The sequence below is a fragment of the Chelonoidis abingdonii genome, chromosome 3, assembly GCF_003597395.2.
Source record: "Chelonoidis abingdonii isolate Lonesome George chromosome 3, CheloAbing_2.0, whole genome shotgun sequence".
Taxonomy (NCBI): Eukaryota; Metazoa; Chordata; order Testudines; family Testudinidae; genus Chelonoidis; species Chelonoidis abingdonii.
This window is the reverse complement of record NC_133771.1, coordinates 126,939,348-126,958,851: the sequence shown is the minus strand read 5'-3', so window position 1 is coordinate 126,958,851 and position 19,504 is coordinate 126,939,348. Positions and strand designations below refer to the sequence as shown.

Here is a 19,504-nt window from a genome sequence, read left to right as displayed (position 1 = left end):
GCAAAATTGAACAAGATCTAGTGCAAACCATTTATTATTGTATTAGTACCACCCTTCTTGATTAGTGAGGGGGATGAAGAGAGAGGGAGAATGACCAGTCAATGATATCTCAGTGACATTGTTTGTGTGAATATTTTAAGAAACATAATGAAGATTAATGCAGAAACTCTGTGCTTTATTGTCTCATAAAAACCGTTTTTAACTGAGGATGTGCAGAATGAGTGGTATTTGTAGGAAAATAAAATGACAGCATTTGAAAATATGTTGTGCTAAGAGGTCAAACCAGGTGAATCAGTCATTTTCTTGAATAAAATTACCACTGTATCTGAAAAGGAAAGGGCTGGAGGGGAAAAAGTTCTATACACAAAAGGCCATACTAAACGATAGGTTGAAGTGACTAACTGATGCTGGTACCAAGGGAGTCCTCCTGTGCCTGATATTATTACTAAATCCATGGAGGCACTAGAAAGAGAGAGAATATATATTTATAAAATAGCAACATGCTGTTGCTGTTGTCTTTTTGGGATGGAAAATGTACTTTTTACTGCGGTTTTGATGTTGCCCAAACTGATAGCAAAGAAGAATTGTTTGCTGAACTAGTAAGTTACAGTAACTTTTCTCCTATGTGTAGATTAGCATCTCTCGACCTTGGTATAACTTCTTATCTGTCCATGCAGTGGTGCATGTAGAACATGGAGTTCCCCAGATTCTCTGAACTGGCACAGGGCTACAAAATAAAGGGCGGGGGTGGAAAAGTAATGAGAAACAAGAATGACTGAACAAAAAGAAATGCCTCGGATTAAATTTCAGGATTGGTTAAAAAAGATAAAACCTAGGGCTGTCAATTCATCACAGTTAACTCACATGATTAATTCAAAAAAATTAACTGCCATTAAAAAAAATTAATCGTGATTCATTGCATTGTTAAGCAATAGAATCCCAATTGAAATTTATTAAATATTTTTGGCTCTTTTTCTACATTTTCAAATATATTTATTTCTCGTACAGCACGGAATACAAAGTGTACAGTACCCGTTTTATATTTTTGATTGCAAATATTTGCACTGTAAAAATGATAAACAAAAGAAATAGTATTTTTCAATTAACCTCATACAAGTACTGTAGTGAAATCTCCTTATCATGAAAGAGCAACTTACAAATGTTGATTTTTTTGTTACATAACTGCACTCAAAAACAAAACAATATAAAGTTTTAGAGCCTACAAGTCCGGTCAGTCCTACTTCTTGTTCAGCCAATTGCTAAGACAAACAAGTTTGTTTACATTTATGGGAGATACTGCTGCCTGCTTCTTATTTACAATGTCACCTGAAAGTGAGAACAGGTGTTTGTATGGCTCTTTGGTAGCCGGCATCTCAAGGTATTTACGTGCCAGGTATGCTAAACATTTGTATGCCCCTTCACGCTTCAACCACTATTCCAGAGGACATGCTTCCATGCTGATGATGCTCATTAAAAAAAAATAGTTCATTAATTAAATTTGTGACTAAACTCCTTGGGGGAGAGTTGTATGTCTCCTGCTCTCTTTTACCCATGTTCTGCCATATATTTCATGTTATAGCAGTGTTGGCTGATGACCCAGCACAAGTTCATTTTAAGAACACTTTCACAGCAGATTTGACAAAATGCAAAAAAGGTATCAATGTGAGATTTCTAAAAATAGCTACAGCACTCGACACAAAATTTAAGAATCTGAAGTGCCTTCCAAAATCTGAGAGGGATGAGGTGTGGAGCATGCTTTCAGAAGTCTTAAAAGAGCAATATTCCGATACTGACTCAGATAATGAAAATGAACATGCATCGGTCTGCTCTGTTTTGGATTGTTATCAAGCAGAACCCTTCATCAGCATGGACACACATCCTCTGGAATTGTGGTTAAAGCATGAAGGGACATAAGAATTTTTAGTGCACCTGGCATGTAAATATCTTGCGATGCTGGTTACAACAGTGCCATGCGAACACCTGTTCTCACTTTCAGGTGCCATTATAAATAAAAAGCAGGCAGCGTTATTTCCTGTAAATATAACCAAACTTGTTTGTCTGAGCAATTGGCTGAAGTAGGTGGGTGGACTTGTAGGCTCTAAAGTTTTACATTGTTTTATTTTTGAATGTAGTTATTCTCCTTCGAGTGCTTGTTCATGTCCGTTCCACATTAGGTGTGCGCAGGCTGTGTGCACGAGCATCGGAAACTTTTCCCTTGGTGGCATCCATCGGGCCAGCGGGGCCCCCTCCTGAGCGGCACCATTGCACTGTGCATATATATCCCCCTGGGCCGACCCCCCTCCAGTTCCTTCTTACTGTCCGTGGTGGCATTGAAACAACCTCTTGCTCTCATACGAGACACAATCCCTTAGCTTTAGAGCACTTAGCTGCTGTCGGTTTGTTAGCATTCCCTTGTTGTGGACACTTAATAGATTGGAGGCTTCCAGCACCCACCTCAGGCCATGGGGCATGCCGCAGGCCCACGGGTTTAAGGCTTGCGCCGCCTGCCGCAAGCCTATGCCGGTTAGTGACACTCACAACTCCTGTCTACGATGCCTGGGGGAAGCACACCAAACAAAGAGGTGTAAGATTTGCAAGGTGTTTAAGCCAGAACAAAGAAAGAGAGAGACTTTTGTTTGAAGCAGTTGTTGATGGAAGCAGCGCTGCAGCCATTGGCCTGGAGCGCCTGACGCCGGCTTCAGCCTCCTCGGTGTGAGGTGCCCCAGAGTCAGCAAGAGACCCAGTGCTGGATAAGCACTGCAAGCCGTCGGCCTTGGAGTGCAGTAGGCCCCAGAACCGCTCATCCTCCCTGGTGTGGCCCAAGGCTAAGCCAAAGGAAGGGCGTGGATGTTCCCCACAAAGGAGACCAGCACCATCTAAGGGCCCGGGCACCGGGAACAGCGTGATGGTGCCACAAGTCCCACTGAGTGCAGCCCCAAGTGAACTCAGTGAGGATGACGGGCTCGCGGGAGTAATAGATCAACTCTCCATGCATGACAACTTTGAGGCGGCAAAGGATCTCATTGGGTTGTTGGCAGTGAGCCCCCTCCTGACCAGAGAGAAGCGTCTGGCACCCGGGCCCAGGATGCCATCGAGGGGAAAACCAGCAATGGTGCGCCGTTCAAGGACACTGTCCCAGCATTGATCCCGGCGTTGGTCCCGGTCGAGCTTTGAGTCTGTGGACTCTCCATTACCCCTGATGCAGAGGGAAGTCTCATCACCGGAGGCGAGTCAGTGCACGGTTTATGCAAGGGACCCAACGCTCTCCGGCACCCCCCAAAGACCAGCACCAGGAGAAGGCAAGCCAGTCAATGCCAAAGGCTTCCAGAAGTCACCGATCCCAGTCCAGGTCTTGAGAGCACTGATACCGGTCCCGGTTCCAGTCCCGTGAGCACCGGTCCTGTTCCCAATCGGCAAGAAGCCGTTCATCGACCTCCTGCTGGCACAGATTGACGGCACCGCCGTGGCCTTCATGTTCAGCGTTGCCAGAGTCCAGCGCTGACTCGGGCCAATACAGTTACCCACACCAGACAACAGAGAACACCAGGCTGGATGGCAACTTCAGTGGGGACCGCCAGGACACTGGCCCTTCTGGAGCCCTTGGGCCTCCCACCAGTGGCAAGGGAGGGATGCGTACTTTCATATCCCCATCCACCCAGTGCATTGCCGATTCTTGCATTTCACTGTGAACCAGGAACATTACCAGTTCATGATTCTCCCGTTTGGCCTAGCTGTGGCTCCACAGGTGTTCACAAAATGCATGGTGGTAGTGGCGGCCTTCTTATGGAGGCAGAGGATTTGAGTTTACCTGTACCTTGATGACTGGCTCCTGGCAGGCCAGTCCGAAGAGGAGGTTCGGTCCCACATGCAGGTGGCCCTGAGACTATTCCGCATGCTGGGGTTCCTGGTCAGCGTCCCCAAATCCACCCTCATTCCAACGCAGAGAGTGGAATTCATAGGGGCGGTCCTAGATGCGGTACAGGCAAAGGTGAGTCTTCCAGTATCATGATTCCTGGCCATGCAGCAATCAGTGAACTCCCTGTGCCAGTTTCCCACTACAACAGCCAGATGCTGCTTGAAGCTGCTGGGCCACATGGCAGCATGCACGCGTGTGGTCAGGCATGCCAGACTAAAACGCAGAATGCTGCAGGCTTGGCTCACCGGTGTATACTGCCCAGGAAGGGATCCCCTGGACTTGGTAGTGACAGCTCCGGGGGGCGTGCTAGACTCCTTGCAGTGGTGGCGGTCCAAGACAGTGGTTTGCGAAGGCATCCCCTTTGCCGCACAACAGCCAGACCTGACACTTGTGACGGACATGTCAGACCTCGGATGGGGTGCTCACCTAGGGGATCTCAGGACTCAAGGCTTGGGGTCGAGAGCAGAGGGGTCGCTCCATATCAGTGTGAAGGAGCTCAGGGCGGTTTGTTTAGCCTGCCAGACCTTTCATGCCACTTTGAGTGGTCACAGCATGACAGTTCTGACGGACAACATGACCGCCATGTTTTATATAAACAAGCAGGGCAGAGCCGATACCTCGCCGCTCTGCCACGAGGCTCTCATCCTCTGGAACTTTTGCATAGCCCACACCATCCACCTCGAGGTGTCATACCTCCCGGGGGTGCAAAACGAACTGGCAGACCACCTCAGCAGGTCGTACCGCATGCACCAGTGGATGTTTAGAGCAGACATCGTGTTTTTGCTCTTTTGCAAGTGGGGGTTTCCCTGGGTAGACCTGTTCGCCGCCAAAGGCAGCGCCCAATGCCTGCAGTTCAGCTTGTTCCAGGGCCGCAGCCCGGGATCAATAGCAGACGTGTTCGCAATCCCGTGGGGAGGGGAATTGAAATACACCTTCCCCCATTTCCTTTGGTGCACAAACTCCTACTCAAGGTGCGCAGGGACAAGGCGGCTGTCATCCTCATCGGCCCAGCCTGGCCCCACCAGCACTGGGTTCACCACACTCCTGGAGCTGTTGGTGAAAGCCCCGGTAACCCTGCCCCTACACTGGGACCTCATCACACAGGACGAAGGGCAGCTCCTCCACCCCAACCTGCAATCACTGCATCTGATGGCATGGAAGCTCAGTGGCTGAATGCTTTGGAGAGCCAGTGCTCTCTTCCTGTGCAGCAGGTTCTACCTGGTAGTAGGAAACCCTCTACCAGGGCGAATTACCTCACCAAGTGGAAGAGGTTCTCATGCTGGTGTGGGCCCCAACAGGGCCAGCGGGGATATATATGCATGGTACAGTGGCACCACTCAGGCGGGGGCCCTGCCGGCCAGAGGGATACTGCTAAGGGAAAAGTTTCCGACGCTCATGCACACGGCACGTGCACACCTAATGTGGAGTGGACGTGAACAACACATCTCGAAGAACAACAGTTACGAAAACGTAGGTAACCGGGTTTTTTTGTAGATAATTAGACATTTGTAAGTTCAACTTTCATGATAAAGAGATTGCACTACACTACTTGTATTAGGTGAATTGAAATATAATATTTCTTTTGTTTTTTACAGTGCAAATATTTGTAATAAAAAGTAAGTATAAAGTGAGCACTGTACACTTTGTATTCTGTGTTGTAATTGAAATCAATATATTTGAACATGTAGAAAACATCCAAAAATATTTAAATAAATGGTATTCTATTATTAACAGTGCAATTAATCACGATTTTTAATCGCTTGACAGCCTTAATAAAATCACCAATAATTTATGCTTTACTCTCTACCTTAAAGTGATAAAAATCAAACTGCATTCTGTAGCTTCATTCTTCAACATTTTGAATCTCCAGTTACTTTACCTAATTTAAAGGCTATATATATTGACCCATTTAGCATGCTGTTATGTTTTCTTTTGAGGACTCTCTGCTTTAGTAGCTACTGACCAGATTATGAGACTTGAATTTTACCTGACCAGTTGTTTTGGGTTAAGAGATGTTGAGAAGAGGACACACTTCATTGAGGCAAAGATTGGAAATGTTAGCCCAGTCTGAGAGCCACATGGTGAGCACTCTCCTAAAATCTACACCCAGGTGTGAGAGAACAGGGCAGAAATAGGTGGCTCTGATTCTCTCTCTGACCCTGCAGAAAAAAAAAAGTCCTTAGACAAGATTTTTTTTTTTGCAGAACCCCCATGGCAGGAGTTATGCGATGCATAGTATGCCATGACCTCGGGGTGTAGTCAACATATATATAAACTACCTGATTTCGGAATTAGGACCACAGATAAGAAGTTTTCTTTACCACAGTGGAAAAAAGGGACAAACATTTGGCACAAATCTCTTTGCAGATAATAGTATACCTTATTGACAACAATTTACATGTTCAAAAGAGGCCAAAAGACAAATGGTTGCCTGTTTGTGCATTGTAAGAGAGAAGGTATTAACTGTCTTTTTATATGCTTCTGTACAGCGTCCATTGCAATCAGGCTTTGATTCTTTTAAAGCAAATAAGAAGAGCAATGTGAATCTGGAGATGTTTATTTTTGACTGGAGGAGCATTATGGAGAAATCTTTTTCTCAGTTATGAACAGTGCTCCATATGTAGTGGTGCCATTGATTGACCTTCAGTCTTGGCTAATCCTTCACACTTTTTATTACTCATAAAATCTTAATTAATTTCCCAAGGTATTAGCATTATACACTGTTGTTCTGCTTTCATTGCTATTCAACAGACCTATCTCTCTCCTTTTATTGCTCAGATGTAAAATGTTGACATATTTAATACAAGGAAATAGCAACAAAATATGAAAGACACTACAGATTGTACCAATTGGCCTGGGTACAGGAAAAGCTGTGATAATTAAGGCCCAGGAAAGCTTTATAAATAAAACATCTTTGTCTTGTTTTCTACCATCCTAGAATATTACTTCCTATATATCAAAGACAAGCTTGGCATTAAAAACAGAGAGCCTGATGAGGTTAGAACTGAGCCCAAGAAAAAGTATATTACTTGCTTATTAAAATGGATGCTTTAGCATACACATACAGTCCACACACCTGAAGAATTCACACCACTAATCTTAATTTATTATAGTGAGATGTAGAAGAGACTTTTCAGGTTCAGATTGTCTCATAAGATATGGTCCCTTTGCATCACTCCAGCAGCAAAAAAGGTGTGTAAAGCCAGCAGATCCAGCCAGACAGAATGAAGGAGAAATCTTTGGATAGTGTAGAGCCAGCATAGCTATAATTTAAGACACACTGTCTCCATCTCCACCTTGGTGCAGAGTGCATATTGGGGGCATGGCTAAGAGCAAGGGTACGTAGCCAGAGTACTAATGTTCTCCAATGATCCTTGATAGCAGACCTTTCTGCTTGTGGCCAAAGCCAGCCAGCCAGCCCTAAAGCTGCTCTAAACTATGATGGGAACTAGGCTGGCAGTATAAATGGCTATAGGTTCAGGGAATCATAATATGTGTCTTTGTAGCCCTTCCTCCTGCCCTCCTCAGCTGATTACAGAATCCACGAGTGAGAATCTCAGACTTACTGTATAACGTGTGTTATGAGTGACACGAGAAATATTGTACGCTTGAAACGACAATACAGAAATTGAGTCTTAAAATTCCCCCCGTTTTTCAGCAGATTTCATGTTCTGTAAGGACCCTCCAACTGAATACATTCCCTTCCTGCAGGGTAGGTGGAATTTTAAGACTGCAGGACTGCAAGTATTCACTGAAAAATAAATTGTATTCGAGTACACTGTCAATAGCTAAGGCTAGGTACTGCATGTATCAGTTCTTTTTATTCTGTTTATTTGCTTTTTAGTTATTTTTCCATAGTTAAAGAAGCATACGCCAAAAGCAATCAAAATAGTTTGCACATCATCTGCAGTGTATTCTCTGGGGAGGCTCAGAACCTAGGAAGCCTGGCAGCTTGCCAGGAATGCAGCTGGGGAGTCTGGAAGCTCAGTGAGCCAGGCAACTTGCCTTCCTGCTTTCTGGCTGGTGGGCCACCGGGCAGTCTGCCTTCCTGCCTTCCTGGTTTATTTTGAAAGTTTTGACTGAGTCAACACATTCCCTGTGTTTTCTGTTAGAAAACTGTTCCATTGGAAAATTTTCAACCAGCTCTAGTGTTAAGTATAATAGTGTCAAAATACAACATACAAAACCAACGAAATACAAATGCAGGTAGTAGAAAACAGCTTTGAGTTCATTTAGCTGTCACTTAGAAGTATTCTCTGTGACAAAATTCAGTACAAATGCAGTGAATTTCACTGGTCAGCATGCTCCTTATTTGTGGGGAACCTACCATTCTTAAACTATCTGATTTTAGGACAATGTTTCACATGCGGTACCTTGTCAAGAATGATTTAAATCTGCAGAATGCAGAAGACTTTATTTGCAAACAGGGAGCTGTTCAATTAAATCACATGTGTCTTTATACTTCATTAGTGGACATGTAAAATTAGACATTTTTAAAGATATTTAAAAATATAAAGACAGTCAAACCCATTATTGGTATTTCAGAAAAATACTTGCAAGTTTTTTCCAAACTACTAAGCTCTATAATCAGATGAGTAAACTATAATGAGTAACAAAGAACTGTGTGTGCAACAATCTGAAGCTTTGCCTCAGTTTTAAGATGAGGAAAAAAGTGACGATAGAGCCTGCTACCCTACATATGATCTCAGAGAAAGAAGCAATGGGTTTGTGAGAAACAAAAGAAAAAGTATAAAACATAGCAAAAAGACCTCAAGACTTATGTCATTTGTGAAACTTTAAAGTGAAAATCAGGAAGACAGCCAATATCCACTACTAAAATTGAAGGGCCACTCTTCATTATTATAGTTCAATTTTCTGTTCTTTTCCTACATTTTATTACATTTGTGCTTTTAAGAAGATCCGCCATAAATATATTATCATGGACAAGGTAATGTTTGAGGATATTGTTGAGATTAAGGAGCTGACTCACAGCAGAAGTGTTTCAGGACATCGTACTGTGACTTTTTTCAAGGGGAATGAAAATGAGACAGACACTTTCCATTATTGGTAAATGCTGAGTTGCTAGCATTATGCCACAAGCTCTAGGCAGTAATCATGTATTGCTTTCTTCTGTTGAGTGGGTACTCTAGCCTCTTGAAAGTGGAATTCCACCTTGTTGACACATTATGCTTCAGTAGCTAAGCAAGTTGTTTCATTGCTAAAATATGACAGGCTTTCATAGAATGACTGAAATTCTGTTTTTTTCTGGTAATGTCTAACATGGTTTGTAATGATCTGTAAAAACATAGGAGTCTTTAACATGTGGTAGAATACTGATGAGTTTAAATAACGCCTTTATCCTATAATAACACACTGAAATTAACATGCCATACCACTGACAAAGAACATCCATTTCCAGTGGCTATGCCTTGCAGTATTGCAATTCATTGATCTTGTGACAGATATGAAATTCAGATGTCAGCAGTGACTGGATAAAGCAATCAGGAGAAAGTTTCCATTATTAACAACGGGAACTGTATTAGTTCCTATTGCTAGAAAAAGCAAAACAAATAGTTTATATAAGGAGAACAAATCAATTACTTATATTTAGTTCAGCGTGTCTAAGAATACCTGTTTTTTTTTCTTTTACCTCCCAACTGCACAGAGAACTATATGAAAGAATGGCAGTAAAAAACAAATGAGTGTCTCTGTGATCCTGTTTGTACTATGGCTGAAACAGTGCTAACCTCATATAGTTTCACTAAACAGTGTGGGAAGGGTTTTTGGGGGAGGTAAGTGGGGAGCACGGATGAGGGTTGCCTGATAATTGTACCAGCCAAATGTATACAGGCTGCCAACCTTTCTGATCCATAGTATGATTTTACAACAAAGTTCTGACATGGATCTCGGGGGCTAACACTGTGTTCACAATGGTCAGGAAGGTTGTGTTAGGAGAGACCATGATTAAGTCTAATTATTGCTAGAAGTGATAAATCAAAACTTGAACCAGCTATCGAGTACTGTCTTTGTGCGCATGGAGGTGCAGGGGTGGTAGGGAATAAAACTGGGACTTTTCCTGAATACACTCCATTTGCTTTTGCAGAAGAAAAATAGATCCATTTTATCCATTTCTATATGATCCATTTTTAAGTTGGAATGTTGAAATAAAATGGGGCTCAGATTTAAAACACCTTTTTAATTTTGGTTTTAGGGCCTGTTCCCTGAATCTCAGTCCTTTACCTAGGCCATTAGACCACAGTGCTACCTGAAAAGTCATTTGGGATCTGATTTTCGGAGGTGCTCAACACCTAGATTTGCCACTGGCTTACTTAGGAGTTCTGGGTGTTCAACCTGCCTGCTTCAGTTTCTCCACCAGTAAAATGCGGGACATGACATTTACTGTAGATGAAATGTGAAAGTGAGAACATGATATACAATGTTTGTAGCTTCAAGTAGATCACCGCAAGCATTTATTTTACAGATTTGGAAAAGAGGCTTAGAAGGGAGAAGTGACTTGCCAAGTAGACACTATAATCTAGTTAGCAGAGAGAACTCGGAATCCACTCCATTCTGCCCACTCCAAGCCAGTGGAACAGGGTATCCAGAGTCATGTCTTGAGGAATGGAGACAGAGTCAGAGAGGTCTTCTGTAGCTCAGCCATTATATTACATGACATTAATGAAGTCTGAAGTCCAGGTTTAAGTGGCACATGAAGCTGTCTGCAGTTGCAGGCTCTGCCCCTTTCATGAAGAGAAACTCCACTGGGTGGGTGCAGAAACACTGCAGACCACCTCTGAAGGAGAGAGGTGTCGCCATATGGCCAGTCAGGTACGATGTTGGGTGTAATATCAGTAAAGAAGGGGAGGTACAAATCTGATTGCAGAAAGCTCCAGTGGATTCTGTTTGTACATGAAACCAAGCCCTGTGTGCCGGATGAACGAATATCCCTGATCCAGCCTATCATTTCTAAAATCAGAAGAGAAAGGAGAAAAAGAGAAAGAAACTCCAGTCCTAAAGGACTCCTCTGGGACCATAGGGAACATCTGAGGCTCTCCCCCACTCATGTTATGTCCTTGTAAACTGACTGCATTTTAAAAATAAATAAGGCAAATAAAAATGAATTTGTAAATTAACATAACTGGCAATAAAGTGGTGAGATTTTGCTGTGAAGAAAGATGTACATCATTGAGCCATAAGAGATGAGACAATAATGCAATCAACTAAGAATATGTTTTCTGGGATTGGAGGAGACCAAAGATAGGATCCTAATTATGTAACAGGCTTATTTGAGCAATCATCTAAAATCTTTTCACATTTGACAAGGAATCCGAAACACAAGCTGAATGCAGAAGATTATTTATATATGCCAAAGAAATAAATAAAATCAGAATAGGCTTATGTAGATCCTTTCCTGTGGAGGCATCCTCAGGGACTTTGGATTCACACTATTGTATTATTGCATTATTGTAAAATGCAAGAACTGCTTAATCAATGAGAAAAGATGGAATAAAAAGGCAGGATTAGAATGATAAGATTTAAGATTAGAATGAGCCTAGTGACCTAACACCGTGGGATAAATTAAAAGTTCTGAATGCACAAGAATTAATAGAATGTCCTTCTTATGTTTCTGGCTTAATTTTTGGAATAACCAATGGGCCAGTTTCAGAAGAACTTAAAAATAATCGGAAGGTTCATAGAGGCAATAACTCCCATAAATAGATACATATAACAGGTCCCAATGCGAGCATTGTTTTCTACAGTTTTTTATAGCAATTCTGATCTGGCATTGTTCTGCACCTACTTTATACTCATGTAAATGACTGCACAAGACAGAGTGAAGAATCAGAGCCTGAGTCCACTCTGTGCAAATTAAAATGTAAAGAGTAGTAGCAATTGTAGCCTGTGCTACCAGGATATGTCCAACAGAGTAAATGCCACCTAGGACTGTCAATCAAGGTGTCTGCTGCATGACCTTTGTGGGTCTGCACGCGTGCAGAGGGGACTCCTGGCCTGAAGTATGCAAGTCTCAGAATCTTGTTCACCAGTGTTCCTAACTAATCAAGAGCTGTTGTTAAATTGTTTACCCAGCGAAGCTCAGACTCTGTTTAATTGGTTACTTTGTTTATATATACTGTGTTCTGTTACCAGTTCTTTGGAGCTATCTGCTGGTCAGGTTACTCCACCGTGACTCGGCTTGAAGTAGAGCTCCGGTGTCTGTAGCCTCACATCCTTAATAAAGAATGTGTGAAATATTTACCTGAGTTCCAAGTAGTCAGTACCTGGGCGGACCAGGAGGGTAGCAGGTGGAATCCAAGGGAATTACTACTGCCCAGAGGAAGGATGGGGAGTAGCTAGATAGACAGATAACCCCCAACAGCACTTTATATAAATGTAGAGTCTATGAAGACTTGTTTCAGAGAAGCAATAATATGAAGCTCTGCCATAATGTGGTCTTTACAAAAACAAGTGCAGTCCCATGTAACACATTGAAAGCATTGGCCAAATTCTGGCAATTTTCCATTGGTTAATCAGAGAAACCCATAAACAGTTTCTCTACATTATAAATGTTAAATAGGATTGATGTTAGGACTAATCCCTGTGGCATTGAGAGTGCATGGCTTGGTGACCTGGTCATCAAGGAACAAGTGAAACCTACAATTGTTCAGAACGTCTCGGAATAATTTTATCATTGCATTACATAGGATAATTTTGCTGGTATTCAGAAGAAGGCCGTTCCTCCATACAGAGTCACAGGTGGCAGATAAGTCAAAGAAAGCTTCACCAGTCTTAAGTTTTCACTGGAATTCCCGCCTCAGTGTGTGGTGGTAAGGTTAATGGTTGGTCTGTGCAGGTGCAGCTTGGTTGGAAACTCACTTGTTCATTTGGTAACATTGCTTCTATAACCAGCATAATCCTTGCCAGTAATATTCTTTCCCTGAGCTTGTACAACATGCAGAGAAGTGATATGGGTCAGTACGGTGATGGATTACTGGTGGGCTCTCGGTCTTAGCAGTGGTCATAGATTCTCACCAGATCCTCTGGACAAACCCCGAGGAATGGATATCAGAGAACAGCATTGTCTACCATTTCTGTCCCTTGGTTCTGAGGTTTTTAAGAAATTCTTGAAAGACACCATCATGTCCTGCAGCTTTCCCAAGTGAGAGATATGTGTTTACCTTTTCAACCATGATGGGCAATAATGGGGGGAGGAGGTGGGTAGTGAACCAACTATTAGTTGGAGCACTCTATGCACTTTGTGCTTAGTAGATTTGTCCTGTACTGCTTTTGAGTTCATAAGAAACATTCTTGTCATTGTATCAGTGGATACTTCAGGATTTTGAATTTTCACTGAGTTTGCAGCCCCATGCTGATGCAATAACAGCTAAACTTTGCAGCTGGAGTGAGTAGAGTCCACAGCTTCAATCATTGTGCCCTATCTTCGATAGCATGCTAAATTCAATTATTCTCATAAGGAATTTGCAGTGTTCAGGTCTCCAGACATTTGGTAGTCCTTTAATAGCCTATCTATTTTTTGTTTCTAGAATGGGATGTATCTTTTTCAATAGCCACTGGAGATGTTTTTTCTTGCAATTATTTGAATGAGCTGGGTGAAGCAATTTGAAATTTTTGGGCTTCAGTGGAATCACATTGATGGTGGCCTAAATTGTGCCAATGAATCCTGGCCCATTTGCCTTTTGAAAGTTCAGTCATGGTTTGGGCGATGACATGTTTATTGGGAGTTCGGTCCCAATGTGGAATATCACTGATTGAGGCTGACTGTGCAGAGGCAGGCATGGATCAGCGTTCATGTCACACTCCCTATCAGTACCCAGCACGGGTGGGGGAAGTTAATGGTCCAACCAGCGGACTAAATTCAGTGATGAATCCTGGTTACGTCCCACCTGAAGCATGTGCATTCCCTAAGAAGGAGACTGTGTAGAAAGTTACCAAGATTGTGCTGCCTGACCCTTTTTAAGGTTAATAATGTTTGTATCGATGGCCAATTGATCTGACTGTGATAAGGTTCTTACCTCAGAATCAGGCTACACAGAGCTAACACTACGGCGTCTAATATATTGTGAGGAGTCTCAGGGTAGATGACAGGGACATTCACACTGAGGGCAAAGTAAAGCCTTAGAGATTTTTATTAAAATAATGTACAAAGCCAGAGAGAACCCAAGCCACATAAAAAGGTAGAAAGAACAGAAGTACTTGTGGCACCTTAGAGACTAATACATTTTTTAGTCTCTGAGGTGCCACAAGTACTCGTGTTCTTTTTGAGGATACAGACTAACATGGCTGCTACTCTGAAATCTATAAAAAGGTAGAGATAATACAATATTGGAGTTATCTGTGGTAGCATTCTTTGCATAAGCTTTTAGAGTTGCATACTCACACTGTTTTTTGAGGACCTGGTGGTAAGAGACAAAGGGGCCAGCCCTGTCTCTGGCTGCCAATGGATCAAGTTCCTGAATGAGTTGAAGGATCAAGTAGTTGAAAGCAGACAGTGATGGAAGAAGCCCAGAAAAAAACTGGCCCCAGACCACATGGTGGCTGCCCTGTTATAGGGCCTGAGCATCATCTGCTCATGCTCAGTCCTCCATGCCCAAATTTAGCTTTTCATCCACATACTATTGCAGTGTATTTATGCTATAGGGTAACATATTGATATGTGTAACTGCCATCTTAAATCATTATCATACCCGTTTCCCCTTGCATAAGTGAATTTGCAGTTATTACTTCCACGTTCCTTGCAATAACATTTTTGGTACATTCTAACTCCTACCACTGAGCAAACTCTCCTTAGTTTCCAAAATCTAAAGGTAACCGTAGGCCATTTATCTGTACCAAAGGTTATGGCCTACTTAACCACACTTAAGCTAACGTTTTATAGGATACAGGCCTGTAGGTTTTTTGGGGTACAGCTGAATATAGTGAAAGCTTAATATAATAAAGGCAAGCCATTACATATAGTAGGCAAGCTTGGCCTGTTGGGCTACAAATGGTTCTGGATGTGTTCTAATGGATTCTGAACTGTGTCTTTGGTGAGGAAGCAGAGATCTGGATTGTAGTCTCTGATTCAGTGAGCAGAATGAAAAGTGCCTTTTTTTTTTTGCATTGAAAAGAAGGTATGTGTCTTTGTTTGACAACCATTCTGCATGTGCTTTGCCCTGTAGTATCATTGCTTTGATAGCCTGACATCATATGGTGACTATTGAAATCATGGATGTACTTAGCCAGGAAATAAGATGTGGGTATTGAGGGAGAAGCCAATTTGTATTAGGTGGTTTATACACATTAACTACTGTTATCTTGCAAATAATTGAGATGGCAAAGGCTCCGGAATTGCTCCTGGACTCTATTATGTCATAGCCTCAATGCCCTGTTTGAAGAAGTATATGGCAATTCCATATCTTGGGTGAAGGAAGGAAGCCTCTAGATTGTAGCCAACAATCCAGCACCATGATTCTTCAGTATCATCTTTCATATGGGTTTCTTGCAGGGCAAGGATGTTGATCATAATATGAGCCAGGTAGTCACTTTTAGATTGGGACACACCTTCAACATTCAGTTGGCAAATTCGTAGAACTGGGTGTACAGTTCTGTTAAAGTGACTCTGGGAGGAGTACTTTTTCTATGGGAGCTGTTTCCATTGCTATGCAATCCAAGACTTTGGTGAATAACATTGATTATGACTTGACGCATAATAAGGCAGATTACAAGAAGGTTGTCATCAACCTTCCTCAAACCTTCCCCAAACATCATGACAGAAATTTGTCTATGCTGATTACATTGCTCTGAAAACATCAGTATGGAATTTACCTATCATAGAAGAAATCCTAACCAAGAACTTTAAAACCAGGTAAGTGTATTTCTTACATTAGTTGCCAAACCCAAATCCATCAAGACTCTTGTGTCAGCACTCTGTCAAAACAATTGAAAGGTGAGGGTAGAACTGTATATGTACTTTCATGGCCAGCAGATAAAATACCAATCCACCTCCAAAATATCTTGGTGTGATATTAGACTGATACTCACAAACTACCAAAACTGAAAAACATCCATGACAAAAAGCAGGTGCATGTAAGCCTCATCCAGAAATGGGCAGGAACAATCTGGAGACTCAACGTGAAAACTCTGTGGACCTCTTCACTTACCTTTGTCTACTCTATCACAGAATACAGCTCATCTGTCCGGAAACAGAGCTCCCACAAATCACTTGTTAACTCTGAATACTGCCCTGCAGATCATTGTGGACATGGTAAAATCAATGCCATAACTATGGCTTCCAGTACCGGTGCACCTCCCGCCACCTCAAATTTTCATTGACGTGACAATCCTTTGTCAGAGGGGGTAGACCTGTTAGTCTGGATCTGTAAAAAGCAACAAAGAGTCCTGTGGCGCTTCATAGACTAACAGATGTATTGGAACATAAGCTTTCGTGGGTGAATACCCACTTTATCAGATGCATGTAGTGGAAATTTCCAGAGGTAGGTATAAAGATGCAGGCAAGAATCAGTCTAGAGATAATGAGGTTAGTTCAATCAGGGAGGATGAGGCCCTCTTCTAGCAGTTGAGGTGTGAACACCAAGGGAGGAGAAACTGTTTTTGTAGTTGGCTAGCCATTCACAGTCTTCGTTTAATCCTGAGCTGATGAAGTCAAATTTGCAAATGAACTGAAGCTCAGCAGTTTCTCTTTGAAGTCTGGTCCTGAAGTTTTTTTTGTTGCAGGATGGCTACCAACAGAACTCCAGTGGCCATCACCTACAGTCCTCAGCTAAACCCTCTCCAATGCATCATCAGTGATTTACAACCAATCCTGGACAATGATCCCTCACTTTTACAGACCTTGAGAGGCAGGCCACTCCTCACCCACAGACAACCTGCCAACCTTAAGCATATTCTCACCAGCAACCACACACCACACCATAGTAACTCTAACTCAGGAACCAATCCATGCAACAAACCTCAATGCCAACTCTGCCCACATATCTACACCAGTGACACCATCACAGGACCTAACCAGATCAGACACAACGTCACCGGTTCATTCACCTGCACATCCACCAAAGTAATATACATGATCATGTGCCAGCGATGCCCCTCTGCTATGTATATCGGCCAAACTGGACAGTCCCTATGTAAAAGGATAAATGGACACAAGTCAGATATTAGTAATGGCAATATATAAAAACCTGTAGGAGAACACTTCAATCTCCCTGGACACACAATAGCATATTTAAAGGTAGCCATCCTGCAGCAAAAAAACTTCAGGACCAGACTTCAAAGAGAAACTGTTGAACTTCAGTTCTTTTGCAAATTTGACACCATCAGCTCAGGATTAAACAAAGACTGTGAATAGCTTGCCAACTACAAAACCAGTTTCTCCTCCTTTGGTTTTCACACCTCAACTGCTAGAAGAGGGCCTCATCCTTCCTGACTGAACTAACCTCATTATCTCTAGACTGATTTTTGCCTGCCTATTTATACCTGCCTCTGGAAATTTCCACTACATGCATCTGACAGAGTGGATATTCACCCACGAAAGCTTATGCTCCAATACGTCTGTTAGTCTATAAGGTGCCACAGGACTCTTTATGAGAATCCTTTGCGAGTCCCACTGTATTTGAGGGAACAAGGATCTTTCAATACATGCAGACCTAAATAACATACTGAGATTCTGACATAAAGGTAACTTGTGCGACCTTAGTTATACACCCTTACACATGTGTGTTGCAATATATTTAAATGCATGGTCCCATATTGTTGTTTTCTCATTTACTGTCCAGGTTGGATAGTGTACAGTGAATGAGAAATGATCCATGCTTCACTCTGGGTCATTGGTCCTGTATTAAAGTAAGGGAGTCCCTTCACCCCACTGTGTTATCTGCTTGGATTTCAAGTGCAGGCATTGGATGGAGAGTAGGCTTAATGGGATGGCTATTCCCACTTGCGAGCAAGCAGGCAGTGAGGGACAGATATGGAGCCTTGACTGAAACAGAGTTGCGTTAGCATGATGGGGAGGTAATTTACACCTTGTAAAAGACTGCAGTAAATTTTCCCCAAGAAGCAAGGGATTGTGACTGTGACTTTCTGAATAACAGCTCCTTCCCAGGGCATAGCAGCTATGCGCAGTTTCTTATCAGGTCTTTGAGCACAGGATCATCTTCCCTCAGTTTGCAATTAAAATTGTGTAGAGGTAGAGTAAATCAATTGAAGACAATGGATTTACTTTGCATTTACATCAGGGTAAGAGGAAAATGTGGTCCTCAGGATACAAGTTACAATACTTAATATACTACAATATAATATTTCTAGGTATTCTATATAAAATTAAGATAGACTGGATGGTGTGCTATGAATGAGGCAGGTGTGCACTCACTAAACAGCAAAAAATAGTGTTAAAAGACTTACAGATAATTTGATTTAATTAAAAAGCTGTAATTAAATATAATTACAGGAAACAAATCACCTCTTTAAATTTTCTAAGTAGGGAACAATTGTACTGTGCACGGTTTTTCTCATCACTTCTATTTCAATAAGTTATTTAACAATACTTGTCACATGCAGAACTTTGTTTCAAAACTATTTCAAATAAATGGCAAAGGCGCTATTCCATAATCAGAGATCTTTGTGCATCATTTTGATGTGTTAAAACAAAGCTGTTTTTCAATTATCAGAGTCCAAAAGAAACATCTATAAATGTCTTAATTGCTAAAAATGCATCCATTTCACGTTAGATAACTCAAAAATGGATGAATAGATGATGCTTATGAAATTTCAAATAAAAATTCTCTTCTGAATAAGAGACTAAGTATTGAAAGCTTCAATCCAAAAGGGAACATTTGGGGAAAGCTAAATTTGGTAGGTTAAGGACAGAAGTTGGAGCTTAGTGTTAACAACAGCATTACTGTTACAATGTTCTAAAGTCATAAATGATCGGTGAAAAGAAAATAAATTTTCCATAATGTATTCCAACTAAACGAGACATCCCTTCCACATTTTAAAAAAATGCTCTGAATTTGGAGAACAACGAACATCTGTAATTTAGTGAGAGTTGTGAGGGATAATAGAAAGCCACAATATAGTGTGTGCTTAAAAGAACATGATAAAGAAGAAAAAATAAAAGGGAAAATTCTGATGTGGGTAATATAATATATCACTGAATGTGGAGGCCTTGACCAAGGGCAGAGTGTCATGGTTGGATAACCATGTCGGTGTTAACTCCATTATATCCACACATTTCTCTGAAATTAAATCATTGAAACCACTAGCTTCCTCCCCTCCCCCCAAGAGCTCTTATGTTAAATTGTGTGACATGCACTGCTATGATAGAAAATCTATTCTGCTGACACTTACAAGACATGAGCTAAGAGATAAAGAAGAAAGTGTTAAGATACTGGTGGCTTACTTGTTCAAATGGAATCAGCTGGCAAAATTGCTTGGTTAACCTTGCCATGTTTCCCCTCACACACAAAAAGCACACTACAAAAATTATTTTGGCCTTGCTTAATATTTTAAATATTTTATTTGAAATCAATAAAAAGAATCAGATATCCAACACCAAGATATGACAGTGATGAGCTC

General features: G+C 41.8%; 1 protein-coding gene across 3 annotated transcripts in view; it reads left to right on the top strand.

Annotated features, from left to right (window-relative positions):
* Positions 1-19,504, top strand: part of PRKN (parkin RBR E3 ubiquitin protein ligase) — a 1,220,657-nt gene that overhangs the window by 1,034,319 nt on the left and 166,834 nt on the right. The gene's annotated exons all lie outside the window — the stretch shown is intronic.